At 36.3% G+C, this 14456-nt stretch overlaps 1 pseudogene; it reads right to left on the bottom strand.

Annotated features, from left to right (window-relative positions):
- Positions 1-963: 963 nt before the first annotated feature.
- The window catches only part of LOC149553214 (cytochrome P450 750A1 pseudogene), a 91188-nt pseudogene continuing 77695 nt past the window's right edge, over positions 964-14456 (bottom strand).

Consider the following 14456-nt stretch of genomic DNA (forward strand, 5'->3'; position numbering starts at 1 on the left):
TTTAGAATAATCCTACACATAGTTATATGCATAAGTATCATCATCTTTATTTATAATTATTTCAATTTATTGCTTATTGAAGGTAGAGAAAATTATATGATTTTCATGTTAATATCATATGCTCGATTTAGTAGATCTTAAATCATAGAGCATTTTAGTAGCAATGTTGTTTCCTTCCTTTATTAAAATTAGTTCATTTTATGGAGTAATTAATAGCATCTACAAAGCACTTTTAGCTGCATAATATGGACAATAGAGCATTTGAGCTGAAATTTCTTCAACTAAGAGGATAAGGGCTGAGAGGTATCAATTGTACCAACTTCACTTCAAATGTAATCTTTGTCTCTTTACTTATTTTGACATGACCTTGCACTCAATAAGAGTCGATCTCTAGTGGAATCATCAAGACACATTCAACTTCACCAATTATGACATGCTAGAAGTTTCAAAAGAGAATTACAATAATTCTTTCTATAAAATGTGTTTGGGATTAGAATATGTTTGAATTTATTTATAATCATAAAATAAAATGTAATGTATTTGATTTAAATTGTAAAAATAATCGAAACTAAGATTTTAATTTTTATAAAGTCTAAAAAAAAGTCTTCTTAAATTTTAAAAAAAGTACATATGTTCTAAAACTAATCTAGAAAAAAATTGAGAAATACTTGTTACTTACAAATAAGTAAATAAGTGAATAAAGATGCAATGACTTCATACTTACAACTATCCCATATGAAACAACTCAAACACAATAAATAAATAAATTACAACTGAAATCTATTATTACTTGGGCTAGACATTAGAAACTCTAGGTAATTAATTAAAATTTATATTTACACAGAACTGTTTCTCCCATAGAAACTTACCAATTTATCCAAGCGAAACCAGATAAATTATTAAACAAAAAGTTAACGCACGAGCTTGCTTATAAACCTACCAAAGACACCAATTTCAGGCTGCTTAACTAGGATATTCTGTAGTGAGCCTCCATTTAGGGCAGGCAAACAGAGGATGTTTTCTGGGAACAGTTATTGCAAACTCTTCCATCATATCCACTTCGTTCTCCACAGTCCAATCAAAGCAATGAATCAGCTGAGCCACCGCCAGCTCACTAATAGAAAAACCCATGGAAATCCCAGGGCATCCTCTTCTTCCTGCACCAAAAGGCAGCAAATCGGAGTCCTGACCCCTCACATCTTTATTACTCCCCGTAGATCGCTCTGGCTTAAACTGATCAGTTTCCTTCCAAACGCCTTCATCCCTTCCAATCGACCACACATTCACAAAGAGCCTCACCTTTGGCGGAATGAAATATCCTCCCACGCTGCACCCTTCCATCGACTCGTGGGTAACCAGCAGAGGAAGCGGCGGACGAAGTCGGAAACTTGCTTTAACCACGCATCGCAAGTAATCCAGCTTCGAAATGTCACTCTCCTTTATTCTGCGATTTCTGCCCACTGCACATCCCATCTCATATTGTGCTCGTTCCAGTATTGCAGGATTCTTCAGAAGCTCACTCATTACCGATTCTAGCAATGTCACAGATGTTTCCATTCCACCGTTTAACATATTCTGCAAGCAGATAATATATTTCCTGACTGTTATACTCATCTCCTCATCTGGCCATAGTCGAAAAGCAAAATAATATAAAACACTTTACAATCAAATTTTTCAAAGCCAAAAGGTCTTTATTCTTAGACTTACCAAGATCATGGCTTTGATGTTGGTTCGCGAGATTGCTTGGCCCTCTGTCTTAGCCATATCCAGCATCACATATACCAAATCTTTAACGCAATCCTTCTTTCGTTTTCCATTATCCAATATGTGCTCGTCGATTACTTTTTCAGCAAATCCGTCGAATGTTTTGTGAACGGCCTTCATGCGACGACGAACTCCTTGCATGTCAAGCCAGTCGACAGAGGAATGAAATCGTCAATCGGGAAAGCACCGGCCACAGAAAACATCTCTTCAACCATTTCTTTGAAGCCAATCCCTCCGTTCAATTCGTTGTCGGAGAACGTCCTGCTCGCAAACATCCTGCAGACAATATTTTGTGTGAGGGAGGAGAGTATCCTCTTCACATCCACACACTTCACTCCTTGCCCGCTTTCCTGCCAGATGGAGGCGATCATGGCAGACACTTCTTCCTCTCTCAAGAATCTGAGAGACTCGGTTCTCTTTGCCGTGAGCAGCTCAATCGTGCACAGTTTTCTCATCTGCCTCCAAAACGCTCCATATGGACTGAACAACACGTCTGTATGGTCATAGCTTACGTATTTCCCGAATGCGCAGTTTGGTCTGCTTGCGAAAACCAAATCATGAGTTTTGAGGAATTCTTTTGCCATGGCAGGAGAAGACACCACAACAGCATGTTTAGAGACTGATGAGGGAGATTTCCCAAGAGATGGAGGCTCCCAATGATAGGCCATGGACGTGGTCCTGGAGGCAGTCTCAACTTGCTGCCATTACTGCTGAGCTTATAAAAGAAGCAGAGGATGAGAAAGAAGATAACAAATCCCATGGCGAAGGCCTCACTCATTAAGTAAGCCATGCTGCAGGGAGAAGAGGGAAATCAGGATTCCTGCAATGAATTGAAACCTACAAACTTACATTTTCTATATCCACATTGTTTTTGGCATGTCTTCAAATAATCTATGTAAGTGCTAATCATGCATTCATTCTACTTTCTAGATTAAAAAAATATTAACTTTTAAGCTCTTAAATCAAATTTGAAAAAAATATAAAACATAAATATCTTGATTTGACCTAATAATTTATAAATTTAGGTACCCAAGATTAAGATGTGTGACTACTTGAGTTTTTCTCTATATAACCCATGCCCTTGAAGGAAGCACGGTGACCTCAAAGACCACAATGCCAACTTTGGTTTTAGAAAATTAATAATAATAATAATAAGCTCAATCAACTCAATTTTTTTTTAGTTTGCATTGTCATGTTGTCTAGAAGTGTGGAAAAGGGCCAATTGGATTAGTGAGAAGAAAAAAAACTATAAAATTGATGTTATTCACATTGGAAAGTAGAGCATCTAGTTCATTTTTGTAACAATAAGGTACTATATTTGTTACGGGTGGTTTGGAATGTCTCATATGCTTTTGAGGGATACATTTTAAATCATGTGTTTTTGGAATAACGCAATGTAAAATACCTAAACTAGTAACATTTAGAGCCAAGCCTTATAGTATGATGATAACTTGATCTCTCAAAGGACAATTTAAAGATGTTTATTTTATTCATATTATATGGTATATTAAGTATTATTTTGTAAGTTCTTGGTTTCCTTTTGATAGGTCAATTTAAAGAATTTTAATTTCTAATCTAGCTTTACCTCATGGGTGTTTTTTTAATCTAAAACATCTTTGGTATTCATGGTGATTGGTTTGTAATTTTTTGTATTGTGGTTATTTTATTTTATTTTTGCTGGTTAGCATACTTGAACCAATTTAGTTTAGTAAAAGATGGTTGCTCTGAGGTGTTTTCTATGTTTTCCACATTGAACTTCCTTTGTTGTTTCATTCAACATCTTGTTCTATGGTGTTTCAAGTTATTTGCTTAGTGGGTTTAACTAGGTATTAACTTACCATGTGTGTGCATATAATTTTCAATTTTCATTTTTCAGTGTTGTGATAAATTTTACTGATATAGGGTGAAACACATTAGATATTCTAAAGAATCAATAAAATTATTTAATAACTTTATAAAATTTCTTTAGAAAATGAACTTTTACAATGCACTTAAAGAGTTTTTTTGACATGAATAGATGTGAATGAGTTTTATACATATTTTCTCACCATGCATCTCCCTATTATGTTAGTGAATTTTTCTCATGAGGTGAAAATATTGATCAAAAAATATGTTTGGCTTTCATCATTATTTTTTTTATTTCATTGATTCTTAATATAAATAAATGTAGAAACTAGTCACGTTTAGCTTGGACCTAAGTGATGCAAGCAATGGGTTTCAATCACTAGGTTATTCCCAATATCCTTCCTTGAACTTCTCCTATGTTCAACCAACTCCTAATCCCTTTCTTAGGTCCTACTCAAGACTAGAGTGCTGGTGAATGACTTCCTCAACATCCCCACTTCACCTTCCAATACCATCTCTATCATCAAAGCATCATCAAGCCTTCAAAAAGGAAACCAAATCTACTCCGCACCTCACTCCCTTGCACCCTCTACGATCTCAAACTCTACTACACCTCTTAGTACTCTTTCCCATCTCTCCATCATTTTCACAACCATCTGATTGATTTTGGGCTTGGAAGGCCTACTAGGGGTTCTTTCCTAGTTGTCCTATCTAACCAAGTTAATCATCAAACTTCCAAAACTTCCAAAGAACTCACCAAAAAAGTTACAAAATATATAATGACATATGGAAATATAATAAACTCCACAACATGGGTTTTGGGTCAACTATTCTTACCCCTTAACTCTCAAGCCCTAGTTTAGGACCAAATAGGCTTAATACAATTGTTTGGGTTACTAGACCTTCAAGACTGAAAGCCACAACATAAATACCTCCATCAACACTTAGGGAATCCTTCCAAATTATCATCTACCAAACCTTAAGCACCCATGACCTTCCTGTTGCCTTCTGCAACATGATTGCTAACTATCTATACACTAAGCACATGAAGATGCTTAGCTCAAATGTTGTTAGAATACCTCAAGTAGGTTGGCGGTGGTAAAAATAAATTTAAAAAATCATGTAAATCCTAAACCCTTTCTACACACCAAGAAATAGGATTTTCCACTATAGGGATTAGGAGGGAGATGCCATTTCATTAAAACTCTAAACAAGGGTTAGGTTAACTAGTAGACACAAAATAATTTAGAAGTGCTAGAAGCTTAGTCTATTTGCCCTAATAAAATTAGTACATTAAAAACTAAAACAAAACATGACTTTTTCACAATTATATCATGTACCTACTATTAGAGTACATAATTAATAATTAATTATTTATTCTAATGCTTAAGCTTACTTAGGTTAATGCATGTAGTTGTAGTTAGTTGTTGACAACACAGGAGTTTGTTCCCTTTAGCATACTTATCTTTTCCACCTTTTGTGGATGTGTGCCGAGTTGTCATCCTTATCTTCCACAACATTCTAGCTTGTTTTACAAGCTTCCATGAGGCCTTTTTAATCAGTCTCTCTCCCATTGTAAATTCATTCCATTTTTCACATAGCAATTCTAATTTCCTATTGTGAATCATTCTTATGTGGATTTTGCTTCAAGCTCTTTGCTCTCTAGGTTTCTCTTTAGAAAGTTATTTGCATTGCTGGTGATCTTGGCACATTATCAGAGTTAGATTCTCAACTTCTACATGGTATCGAAGCCTCCCTACTACTTCTTGTTCGAATAATTTTTGAAGCCATAATTTGGAGTCACAAACCCTAGTTTGTTTGTGCAATTTTTCTTCAAATCGGGGGTAGAGCAAATTTTTGGAGCACTTTCAGCCCAAACGGACATCACCATTGGATCTGAAAGGCCATTTGTAGTTAGGATTCATATAAAGCTTTTCATTTTTGGACACAGGGCATTTCGAAGAATTTTTTAGGCCCCCTGGACATTGTCGTATGGACGATCTTGCATTAATTGCAATTTTTTAAAAAAAACAAAGCATCGGGCAACCATTGCCGCATTGCCGAGCAACCACCATCGTGCCACCCAAGTGGAGCCTTTTCTGATAGCACAGCCATGGTGCTGCCTCTGTGCGGCTGTCACTCCGTGGCCCCTGCCGCTCAGCTGGCCCACCGCGATTCTAGCGGTGCCTCTCCTCTGCTCAGCCTTCAGCGCTACTCCACTGTAGATCTCCGTCAAATTTTTCCGCCCTACTCCGTTAGTGCCACCAACCATGTGGACAACTGAAAAGCTATCGCGTGGACAGTTTGCATCGTCAACAGTGACGTAACTTTCCTAACGGTGACGTCAGTTTTCTATTAGTGATGTCAGTTTTTCATTGGATGATGTCATCCACCATCTGGTGATGCTGATATCATATTCTGATCTACTGACATCATTCTACGACTTGTTGATGTCATTATGTGACCTGTTGACATCATCATTCTAGCTGCTGACATCAATAATTTGGCAGTTGACATCATTAGTCATAATGGCTCCTTGACGTCCATACGGTCGTCAAATTTAACCTCATGACTATAATTTTCCAGCAAGGTGCATTTTTGGACTAGCAGTCAATTTTTTGGCTATAACTTGAGCATATGGAGATCTTTTTCCGATCTGAAAGAAGCGTCGAAAATCTAACTCGGAGAGGGAGACATTGGTGCTAGTTTTGTCCAATTTTGAGTTCATTTGAGCTCTCATTTTTGGCATCAAAGTAGAGGCTTTTGTTTCCTCCTATTCTACATCAACGAATCCAGGTTCTTTTCTAATTTTTCTACTTTTTATAGTTGTTTTTGTGATATTTGGGAGATATTATTGTACGTTTGTGGGGGGCAGTGTCTTTCTTTTCTGTAATTTACTTCAGTTAAGACCCTTCTACTTCTGTCTTATTCTTTCTCTCAATGGCGGATCCATCTGTGACTCGTCTCACACCACATAACTACCACACCTAGGAAGCATAAATGACTAGGCTTCTCATGTCAAGAGGTCTATGGTCTTGTGTAGATGTGAATCATCCTACTCTTACATGACCTTATGAGGTTCTATAGCATAGGAACAAGATGGATGAAGTCATGGGAATCATTGCACTCAACATTTTAGATAGTCTGCTATTTCACTTGGATGGTTTGACTACTCCAAGGGCTTATTGGCAGATGTTTCAGACCTTGTTTGGCCAGGTGAATGAGTTTTGAGCACTTCAGTTGGATGTAGAATTGACTTCTTTGTCACCAAGCAACTTTTCCACCATCGGGGACTTTCTGATGAAGTTCAAATCCCTATGTGCAGTTTTACAAGGATGTGGGAAGAACAAAACTGATGATGAGTGTATTTTTTTGATACTCTCAAAGTTGAAGGGTCATTATCAAGTTTTTTCTTCTACTTTCTACTCCACCATGGATGCCCTTGGAGATAGACATAGGATGCCTACATTTGAGACATTTTGTGACCGATTAAGTCAGGAACAGGCAAAGATTCAGTAGGTGGATGGCTCAGGCTCTTCCAACCAAGCCTTGGTTGCTCAAAATTCTAAGGGGAAATCAAAGAAGAAAGGAAAATCAAAGAAAGACACATCAAAGTTTGATCCTTCAGCTAATCCTCCAGCAAACCCTCCCAAGGGTAAAGATTCTTCAAAGTCGAGTGAGTCTACCTCCAAGACCAAGAAGAAATCTAGTGAGAACTGTAGCTTTTGTGAGAAAGATGGACATTCAATTTCCAAGTGTTGGAAACGATTAGAGGCTTTAGAGGAAGCCATGAAGGAGCATCACATTTCAGCTCCTCAATCTTCATGTTCACCTGCAAGGAAAGGTCATACTGTTTCTGCACGAGCTAAGACTTCAGCACCTTTATGGATTCTTGATTATGGGGCTTCTCACCATTTGAAAAACACTCCTAGGTTGCTCACTTCTCTTGCTCCTTGCACCACCACATAGATTATTGTTGGGAACTCTTCACAACTTTTAGTTTTGGGTTCTAGCACTATTACTTTGGCCGAGGGCTCTCTTCAAGATGTACTTTGTGTTCCTAATATTTCGATGAACCTTCTATCTATCTATCAGATTTTCCACTCTGACTCCCGGAAGATAGTTGAGTTCTCACCACATGATGTGGTTATTTGGGACTTGCATAATTTGAAGATGATCGTGGCCACTGGGAGTGTTGACTCTGCATCACGCCTCTACAAATTTGATGGATTTGAGTCTTTTGATGACACGGGTTCATGTTTAGTTGCACATGTAGATTCAGTAAGCAGACTTTGGCATGAACATTTTGGGCATGTCAATTACAAATATCTATAGCACATGAGCACACAGGCACTTGTTCTTGGGCTTCCCCAGATTTCCTGTCCAGATGGTGTTTGTCAGGGATGTGCACTTGGCAAGCAACATAGGGATTCTTTTCCACATGGACGAGCCACTCGTACTTTAGAACCTTTGGATTTGTTTCATAGTGACCTCATGTCATTTCCTACTCCATCTTTTTTAGGTGCTATATACGTGCTTATGTTCATTGATGACTTCTCCAGATGCACATGGGTGTACTTTCTTAAGTACAAGTTTGATGCCTTCGATTCATTTCAAGTTTTTAAGGCATTTATAGAGAAGCAGTTTGGACTTTCTATTCAGTGGATATGCATGGATAATGGGGGGGAGTATGTGAACCAGGCTTTCAAATATTTCTATTCTAAGCATGATCTTTAGCATTAGCTTTTAGTGCCCTACACTCCTCAGCAGAATGGTGTCACCAAGAGAAAGAACAAAACCCTTCGGGAGATGGAAAATTGCATGATTCAGTCTAGGTCCATGGATTCCTATTTTTGGGCAGAGGCAGTCAATTGTGCCAACTAGATTTAGAATCAGATGCCCCACAAGTCACTTTGATATATGACTCCTGAGGAGGCTTGGTCCCATATCAAGCCTAATGTGTCATCATTCAGAGTTTTTGGGAGTATAGCATATGCATTTGTACTTGATGCTAAGAGGAAAGTAATGGAATCAAAGAACTGACCACTGATTTTTGTTGGCTACTGCGAGGATGTAAAGGTTTATAGGTTATTTGATCTTGATTCCATAGAGGTCCTATTTTGTTGGGATGTCCAGTTTGATGAGAGCCCTCCTACAGTTCATTCCTCACCTCCAGCACCTCCTCCAACTCCCACTACTCCCTCTTCATCTCCACTTTTTTTCATGGATGATGAGGATGATGACCATGGTGATCCCAATATACCTCCACCATAGGATCCTCCCTAGATTCCTAAATGGGCTCAAACTACTATTGAGGCTATAAGATCTCTAGCTGGTGACCCATCCACATCCCGTCACACCCGTTCTCACACTGCAGGATCCGGTCTACTCAGTCATGCTGTTAGTACTGATCCTCAGACTTTTGCAGAGGTGATAGGACATTCAGAATTGGACAGTGCAATGGAGGAGGAATATTCTTCTTTGATGAAGAACCACACATGGGATCTATGTTCTCTTACTAAGAGGAGAAAACTAGTGCATTGTAAGTGGATTTATCACACTAAGTATGTTGCTAATGGTTCTATTGATAAGTATAAGGCTCGTCTTGTTGCGAAGGGTTTTTTGCAGGTCGAGGGTGTTGATTACTCTGAGACATTTGCCCCTGTCACCAAGATGAATTCTATTTTCCTTGTCTTATCCCTCACAACTTCACAGGGATGGTCAATTTATCAGATGGATGTGAAGAGTTCCTTCCTACATAGTGATATTACAGAGGAGATTTATATGGAGCAGCCTCCAGGTTTTGTGCAGAATTCGACCTTGGTTTGCAGACTTTGTCGTTCATTATATGGTCTCAAACAAGCCCCTAGGGCTTGGTATGAGAAAATGGACTCATTTCTGCTATCTACAAGATTCACACACTACCATTCTGATCCCATAGTGTACATTCAACGTCTTGGTGATGAGATTCTGATTCTTGTTTTGTATGTTGATGATCTTATCCTTATAGGTAGTTTGTCATCCATGCTCCAGGATGTTAAGTGTGCACTAATGGACCAGTTCAAGATGACCGATTTAGGTTTGCTGCACTATTTTCTTGGTCTTCAGATTCATCAGTCTTCTATTGGCCTTTTTGTGTATCAGCAAAAGTATGCTCTTGACATGCTTCATCGCTTCCACATGCTTGATTGTAAGGCTGCTCCTACACCATTTCAGTCGGGTGCCACTTTGTCTACCTCCTGCCCCTCACCTTCAGTGGATGTTACTTTGTATCGACAGTTGGTTAGCAACGTTTTGTACTTGACACACACTCACCCTGATCTTTCTTTTACGGGTTGGCCTAGTATCTCAATTTTCTCAAGACCCTCAAGAGAGTTATTGGCAAGCTACCTGGCATATTTTGTGCTACATTTAGGGCACACTTATGTATGGAATTCACTACACTATAGGGATTCCACACATTGTTGGCTACACCAACCCAGATTGGGCCGGTGATGTTGATGATTGAAAGTCTACTTCTGGCTTTGTCTTTTGTCTTGGCTCCAATCCCATCACATGGTCATGCAAGAAGCAGCATGCTCAAGCACTTTCATCTATAAAGGCTGAGTACAGGGCCACAGTTCTTGCTAGTTAGGAGGCTTTATGTCTTCATCAGTTGATGACTGAGATTGGATTTCCTCCTGATTTCCCTACTATTTTGTGGTGCGATAATCAGAGTGCCATCCATATTTCACACAACCTAGTGGAACATTAGCATACCAAGCACATTGAGCTACATATGCATTTCATCTGTCAGTTGATCTAGGATGGTGTTATTGCATTGGAGTACATTCCTACCACCAGACAGATTGCAAACATCTTCACTAAACCTTTTGCATCACCACGCTTTCTTTAGCTATGGTCAATGCTTGGGGTTACAGAAGTTGTCCTTGGGGGGATTGGTTGAGGCCTTCCTTCCTTCACTTCATGTTTTTTTTTAGCATGTTGTTTTACCTCTTTTTGGGGGAGAGTTTTTCCCATAGTGTTTTATCTCTTTCTTCATTTTACAGAGGTTGCATTTACTCGCATTGTACTTGGGTACCTAAAATGGCCTCATTGTCGGGACCCATTTTGCATGTTTTGTGAGCTTAAGGAATTCCCCTAAGTTGTACTTAAGGGGGGGTGTTAGAGTAAATAATTAATTATTATTTATTAATTCTAATGCTTAAGCTTACTTAGGTTAATGCATGTAGTTGTGGTTACTTGTTGACAACATGGGAGTTTGTTCCCTTTAGCATACTTATCTTTTCCACCTTTTGTGGATGTGTGCTAAGTTGTCATCCTTATCTTCCACCACATTCTAGCTTGTTCTGCAAGCTTCCATGAGGACTTTATAATCAGTCTCTCTCCCATTGTAAATTCATTCCATTTTTCACATAGCAATTCTAATTTCCTATTGTGAATCATTCTTGTGCGGATTTTGCTTCAAGCTCTTTTCTCTCTAGGTTTCTCTTCAGCAAGTTATTTGCATTGTAGGTGATCTTGGTGCATTATCAAAGTTGGATTCTCAACTCCTACACATACTATCACTCTGCAAGTAGATCTCAAGTCTGTACTTACTGCTTGCACATAGTTCCCCACCAAAAAATGCTTTATTGATTCAAATTCAATACAATACAACTCCAACCCTTTCCTAGGTTGAATACATTCATTTTATAGGCCATGCCTCTTGACCCTAGATATTCACTCTTACATGTTTGATCATAACCAAACTCTAACTGTTGGCCTTCCAAATTTGCAAGAAAAGTTGAAAGAAAAGTTGCATGACAACTTTTTGATGATTTTTGCTAATTCTCAATATTTCCAAACAAATGACTTCAAATTCCAACAACAGCTTGATGAATCATGCAAAAATTCTAAAAAAATGAAAATTAAAGACTTTTGGTCAACCCATAGCATTGACCAATGTTGACTAACCTCTAACTTTCCCACAGGCCTTATTACAATATGTAAGAAATTTTCCTAAATTAATTCTAGGGATGCTTGAGATTGAATTATCACATTATGTCAATTTGGATACTTATCAACCTCCTAATCTATCCAAAATTGGTGTTTGACGACCTTGCTTAGGACCTTGGGCCCTTGCAACACTAAGGTACATCTATGATGTGACTGAGGTTCTCATGATATATGTCCTTGGTATCTGACTGTTATGCACTCAAGTAAATAAGTGTGAGATGAAAGGGACATTCTAGGATGTCAACTATCCGATTATTGTTTCAACCAAGAACATTTAACCAAAATTGGGTTCCAAAGGAAACACATTTCATTTTTTTCTTTTTATTATATCAAATCATGAAGAATATTACATTCAAAGTGTATGAATGAATGTATAATCAATTTTATCTTGATCTCAATTAAGATTGATGTAATTCATTATATTAACATTTTAAAGATTTTTTCTTTAGATTCTTATGGTTGATTATAGTTTAAATGCATTTCTAATATATAAACTATATCCCAATAAAATCAAGATTCACTATATGTCTTATATTAAGGGGCAAAACAATTTTTTTTACACAAGACCTGAAACCCCAAAAAAAAATTACATCAAAAGTCAAAAAAGTTCCATAGACAAATAGTGATTTAAGACAATCAGATCCCCCTCACTAAAACAACCAACATCAACACCAACACATACCCAAAACTAAACATCTAATATATTAAATGGAGTGCACACAATTTTTTTTTTAAAAAAACCCACAAAATGTACTAGGTTGTTTCGATGACTAGGCTCTCCTTAATTTCCTTGATTTTGTCAATGGTCACCTGGATTCCTCCTTGATTTTGTCAATGGTCACCTGGATTCCTCCTTTCTCTTTTTCTTCTGCTTCATTTTCTTTTAACATATTCACTATATGTTAAAACATAAATTATGTAAATATATAATAATTTAAACCTATATTTAAAAAAAAAATTACTTTAAGAATTATAAATAAACATCATGGTAGAGAAAGGTTGTCAGTGGGAAAAGCATTCATTAAAGGAAATCATATGAAAAATTATAATAATTCTAAATTAGTTCAATACTTGAGAGAACTCATGATCATTGATTAGACAACCAACTAATTCTCATTTGATTTTGTAACAAACACAAAACTCTCTTTGTAAATTTAAATCTTAAATTTCTAAGATTGGTAAAAAGGTAACTAAAAAATGGAATATGATTTCAAAATTTATATCCTAATTACATGTTATAGAGATAATTTGGCATATATAATCATTGTATATTCATTTTAAAATTTAGAAATCGACCCATTAACACTTTGTTAGCAAAATAGAAACATATAATGATACAAACTCCTTTACACAAGTGCACAATGTATTGATAGTAATACTATGTATGTATTAGCCATGTGTGAAAATAATTATTGGACCGTAATCTATTCAATCGGATAATGCCTCCATGAACGACATACAAGGAGTGGATTTTTTTCCTAGGAACTATGTAGAGACTACCCCTACAAAACCAACGTGACATTAGCAATCTCCATAAAATGTGAATAGTCTACAAGAGTCAAGTTCCTTTAAATATTGACTAGTCAATTATAATTAATTTTAAAATAAATTTAATTAAAGATAAGGGATAAAATGAAATTTTCCAAACAAACCACAAACCAGTTAATAGAGTATCATCATTTACTGAACTTATCATCCAAGCTATCAAAGGCTCCAAAACCTATCCAAGAATGTAAGGTAGTTACAATATTGTAGGAGTACTTTAACACCCCACCAAAAAGTTGTTAAGCTTCCCTAGACTCTTTTCTAATGGGTAAATTCATAGATATGTATCACCTTTTAGGAGCTCTAAACCTATTTAAGTCAAATCTCATTTCCTTATCAAAACTTAACTATTTGCAAAAGCTAAAAATACCATTTTACAGATCTCAAAGTTAATATCATCATCATATAAATTTTATTATTTTTTTATTAATTATAAAATCTTATAATTTAAAAATATTATAAGTAGGTATTTTAACATTTCGGACAATGCTCTCTCAAAAAAGGAAAAAAAAAGAAAAAGAAGTAAATCATATCAAAAATAAAATAAAATTATAGTTAGCCCTACAAGAGAGTGTCATCTTCAACAATGCATAATTTATTTTTTAAAAGGTGTAGATTTGATAGGGAAGTTTTGATGGGAGGAGAAAATTATTGGCTTCTGATAGGATTAATCTTGAGTACTTATAGCAAAGAAAATACCCATCAAAATCCAATATTTCTTTTTTTTCCACCTAGATATACATGTGATCTATAATATATTTTAAAATTAGAAAAAAATAGATGATCTACTTATAATTTTTTGACGAGAACAACAACCTATATTTCTCATAGTTGAGAGTAGGACATCAAAATTTGAAAAAATGAATAAATTCTTACTCAAAATAATTAAAAAATATATACACATAAAATTAATCCAGTTTCACATATTTTATTATTTTACATCATCTTCAAATTCTAAACAAAAATACCATTTTTATGTCATTAAAGTTGAACAATTTGCATTATGGGATCCTTTTTCTTATAAAAGGTGACAAAGGTTTGTTCTTTTACCATGACATAAAAGATACCCAACTTGGAAACAAGAAAGACTAACCAAGAAAATATAAAATAAGTAAATAGAATATTGAGATTACTTCCTGACCCCCTTTTGGATCCATCCACATCCCTCCTACACATTAGACTCACCTATCCTAACACTATTAGATATCAAACTAGACTGCATTGTAGGAAAAGTGAATCAGAAGTAAAACCCTAAGTACATCACATAACATACATGCACATATGAATATAGAGGGAGGAAAAAT

The sequence above is a fragment of the Cupressus sempervirens genome, chromosome 6, assembly GCF_028749045.1.
Source record: "Cupressus sempervirens isolate cs-2001-9-10 chromosome 6, ASM2874904v1, whole genome shotgun sequence".
Taxonomy (NCBI): Eukaryota; Viridiplantae; Streptophyta; class Pinopsida; order Cupressales; family Cupressaceae; genus Cupressus; species Cupressus sempervirens.